Consider the following 5,145-nt stretch of genomic DNA (forward strand, 5'->3'; position numbering starts at 1 on the left):
CAGCCATCATCCACTGCCTCTGCACATGGCGACACTACCTTATTGGCTCCAAGTTCGTGGTCAAGAGTGACAACATAGCTACTAGTTATTTTCAGTCACAGAAGAAGCTGAGCCCTAAGCAAGATCGATGGCAAGATTTCTTAGCGGAGTTTGATATGACTCTAGAGTACAAGCTAGGGCCGATGAATAGGGTTGCTGATGCACTTAGCAGGAAGGCCGAGCTTGCAGCACTATCCACTGGTGAAGGTCCCTCACAAAGCCAGATTAGACTGGACATCATTAAGAACATCAAGGAAGGACTCCAGAAGGACCCCATCGCTCAGAGCCTATTGACAGCGGCCCGTGAAGGGAAGAGTAGGCGGTTTTTGGTTGAAGAAGACCTTCTTTTGACAAAGGGAAGGCGGATATTTGTACCGAGAGTTGAAGACTTGAGGAAGACTCTTCTATGTGAATGTCATGACAGCTTAAGGGCAGGACACCCTGGGTGGCAGTGTACCTTGGCACTTCTACAACATGCCTACTATTGGCCTCATATGGAGCAAGACGTTCGAGAATACACAAGAACATGCCTGATTTGCCAGCAAGACAAGCCTGAACGTGCCAAGCCTCTTGGACTCCTGCAACCTCTTCCAACTCCCTCACAACATTGGGAGAGTGTTTCCATGGACTTCATCAGCAGTCTTCCTAAAGTGGGAGACTATACATCCATCATTGTTGTCGTTGATAGATTTTTCATGTATGCCACATTCACCCCAGCACCAATGCACCTTTCAGCTGAAGACACGGCCTACCTTTTCTTCAAGCACGTGGTGAAATATTGGGGAATCCCACAGAACATTGTTAGTGATCGAGATCCACAATTTACTAGTGCTTTCTAGATAGAACTATTCAAGCTTCTTGGTTCGAACTTGAACTTCTCCAGCAGCAGCCACCCAGAGTCAGATGGGCAGACAGAGAGAATGAACTCCCTCCTTGAAGAGTACCTGCGCTATTTTGTATCAGCTACACAGAAGAATTGGGTTCGATTTCTTGACATCGCACAATTCTCCTCCACCAATCAAAGTCCTTTTGAAGTCATCACCGGCCAACTACCAAGATGTCCGCACAGCATCGCCAACGACCATCAAGGAAGAAGCCCTCGAGCCTTCACTTTCACCAGGGAATGGAAAGAATGCCTTGACATCACTCGAGCCTCCCTAGAGAAAGCCTCTAGAAGAATGAAGAAATGGGCCGATTTGGGTAGACGACCCGAGAACTTCCAAATAGGTGACCTGGCCTTAGTAAAACTCCATACCCATTGCCTTAGGTTCTTTCGAAGAGTACACCTCGGGCTGGTGAGAGCCTCTAGAAGAATGAAGAAATGGGCCGATTTGGGTAGACGACCCGAGAACTTCCAAATAGGTGACCTGGCCTTAGTAAAACTCCATACCCATTGCCTTAGGTTCTTTCGAAGAGTACACCTCGGGCTGGTGAGAAAATATGAGGGACCCTGCAAAATAATAGCCAAAGTAGGAACTTCAGCCTATAGGCTCAAATTACCCCCTGGCTAAAAGTACACCCTGTCTTTCACGTAAGCCAACTCAAACCCTACCATGCCGTCAACCAAACCACACGGCAGCAGCACGCACCCCCGTACAAGCCAGCCAAATGCGCGTACATCACAATCTAATCACATCTAAGGAGCTTTACTAAATTAATCTTGTAAGATTCTAACATTTCAGTTCGTTTTGCATGCACTACAGGCATACGCAATAAGCTATATTTTACAGCTTTGCCTGCTCATGATACCAAATTTTGACGCTTATAACTTATACTCCGGCATTATTAAGTATGAAAATATTCATTCAATGCAATGTCGTCACAACTTAGTATAATTTAGAATCAAGTTTCAAGTAAATATGTTACAAAATGGCTGATTTTCAGCCATTGTAATTTGGTTGTTAATCAACTTTTCCAGAAATTTCATACTCAACTTGTTCGTGGTCGCCACTTCCAATTCTTATAATTCCTAGCTCGGTTATTCGTTTAGCGAGTGTAACCTATTGCGAAGAATATCTCGCGGCATACAGGTATAATTTACTGCCATGTGCATTGCCATATAGCCCATTTCCAGCAGCCCAAAGTTAGGTGTTTGTCAACTTTTTCGTAATATCCAGATTTTTCATGTTCGTGGTTCATCTTCTAACACCCACAACATTAAATCCAGGCATCCGTTTTTAATCCAATGCCTACCATCACGAAGCCCTCAGAATGTACTGTAGTTAAAAATCACTTTTCAGCCAAATACATCGTCATACAGCCACTTTACAGCAGCCCAAAGTGGGCTATTTCACAGTTTTTGCAAAACACACAATCACCATGACATTCCATTTATACATTCAGTTTGCACATGGTCCATTTATTAGGATTTCCATATAGAATATTTGTCTAAATGGCACTTAAAATAAGCAATTCCATTCCTATGGAAGTATCGATGAGGTTAATCTTCCCTCGCATATTAATACCTGGCTGTCGATCAACTATTTCCATGATTAAGTACTTGACTTCTCAAACTCATAACTTCTACTTCCATTATTCATTTTGTGACTACAACCTATCGTTACAAAGATCTTATGAGAAATTATAAATTAGACAAAGAATTCGATTATTTATATCAAATTGTGACCCCTTTTTCGGTGGTCTAAAATCAGCTAATCATTATTATTTTTAAATTTTCCTTGTTCTGTATATACGGGATGACAACTTCCCAAGAATATAAATTTTCACCGACATCCAAATGAGTTCTACCTACCATTTCAAAGAGTTATAGTTTGGAATCGAAGTCTGACAAAAAAACATCGTCATAGGGTCAAATTTTGGTGGGTTAAAGTTGGATGGCGTAATGGCATGGGGTTCTGACTTGAATCATTTTCCTTTAATTTTATTTTTTTAAAAAGAGAAAAAATTCCTCCTACATTGAAATATGAAACACTTTCGCACGTCCATACAACATTTAAGGTTCTCTCAGGATATTGGTTTTTTTTTCCTTTGAAGGAGGGTTAAATTGGATATAACGTGACATAAAATATTTGAAAAAGAAAACTGAGAGGACCCATTACTATCTCTACCAAGCAAATGTAAGCGACTAGGGGATTTGTAACATATTGAATAAAGGTTAATTAAAAGAACAAAAACAAAACAGTATATAATTCGTACTCTATGTCAAAAGCTCTAAGTAAAATATCGCATTAAGTAATGAAACTTAAGTGTGTGAAGATATTAAAAGTGCGTACAAGATATGATGGAGTGGGATTGGGACTGTAGGAAAAAACGAATAATGGAGCGCGCATTCAAGTAACCCGCAATGAACGAGCTATCGATTTAACAAATGCGAATTCCACATTACACTTATCATATAAATAAAATGGCTATTAGTTTTTATCCATTCCACATAACACTAATAATGTTTCACAAGTTGCAATTATGACGTCCCTTTGTTTTCATGACAAACATAATAAGTCCCTCATGATAAAATCAAGCACACGAATTTCAATAGTAAATAAAGATCACTAATGTGAACTGTGAAGAGAGTCAACCAACAAGGCGACAGCAAACTTTGAAGAGTCGTAACTTTGCGTGGGATTGTCAGTTTTGGCATTATGACCACTCGTTTTGGGGTGCCTTTTCGCGTTCTAGATGCTGGAAAAGGAAAACGAAGGATTTGAAGAAGCCACGAGGAAAAAAAATTTTATGAATGTATAAAAACTTGTGGAGGCCATAACTTTGCACTCGGTTGTCGGAATTAAGCAAGTGAGGTGTTGATTTTGGGTGATTTTTCGCGATCTACACGCTCCAAGGTGCCGGAGGCGCCTTGGCCAAGCCGTTTTTTAAAAAAACGCTTTTTTTGGCCTCAAATCCGTGATTTTAATTTTCTTACCAGCTTTTCTCCAATAATTTTCCTATAATTACTTATACATTTAACCTGAAAATTCACCCAGTGAACATTATAATGGCCTATTTAGAATAGAAACATTTTAATTGGTAATTCGTGAAAGAAGTATGACGAAGGTATTATTCTCTTATATTTATTACAAGTCTTAAAAATAACGAATTAATCTAATAGTTCTTATGGTTTGATTGTTGTTTTATCTTATGTGAGATCTGGGTTCGAATCCTTTTAGCCTCATATGGCACTTTTTCGCTTTATAACATATACATTGCGAGTTTCGAACTCTAATTCTATCCCTTGTAACAGCAAAAATAAACCAAATGAGACAAAATTTATGAAATGTCCATTGTTGCCTTGGCCTTTATTTAACTTATAAATCCATTGGTGCTTTATAACATATACAGCACTAACGTGTTGAATCACGCATAAGGTGTAATACCATAACACAAACCATTTAATAATAATTTAATATGGGCATGAAGTCAAATAGAAGGCCATTCAAAACCCTAGTATTGGTTTAATAGTGTTTATGTCTTGTGTGTAAACTAACAAACTTTTCATTTAACATCGTGGGCCTCACATACATTTTTAAGGTGGGCTCTACATTGCGCCCCCGGCATATCATTGGTGAACATACCATGGGGTCTATGTGTTGACATGTACATGGGGCTCGTGTCCATTTTACAAGTGGGTCCATGCGTGAATATATGTAGGGCCTATGTGTAGACATGTATGTGGGCTAACGTACATTTTATAAGATAAGCCTCATATACATGTTTTCTAGGTGGGTCCCACATATATTTTTCAAGGTGGGCCCCACACATTTTTACAAGGTGAACCCATACACTTTTTCAAGGTGGGCCCCATATTTTTTTCATGGTAGGCCCCACATATATTTTTTCAAGATGTGCCCATATACATTTTTCACAGTGGGCCCTACATCCATTTTTTCAAGGTAGGCCCCACATCCATTTTTTCATGACAAACACATTTTTTTCAAGGTGGGCCCCACACATTTTTCCAGATGGGCTCACATTCAATTTTTCAAGGTGGGCCCCACATAAAATTTTCAAGGTGGGCCCCGCACATTTTTTAAGATGGGCTCACATCCATTTTTCAAGGTGGGCCCCACAAATTTTTTCAAGGTGGGTCCCACAAATTTTCTCAAGGTGGGCCCCACATCCATTTTGTCAAGATGGGCCCCACATGCAATTTTT

The sequence above is a fragment of the Nelumbo lutea genome, chromosome 3 (genome assembly GCF_056320005.1).
Source record: "Nelumbo lutea isolate HS-2025 chromosome 3, American lotus-T2T, whole genome shotgun sequence".
In the NCBI taxonomy this organism is placed as follows: domain Eukaryota; kingdom Viridiplantae; phylum Streptophyta; class Magnoliopsida; order Proteales; family Nelumbonaceae; genus Nelumbo; species Nelumbo lutea.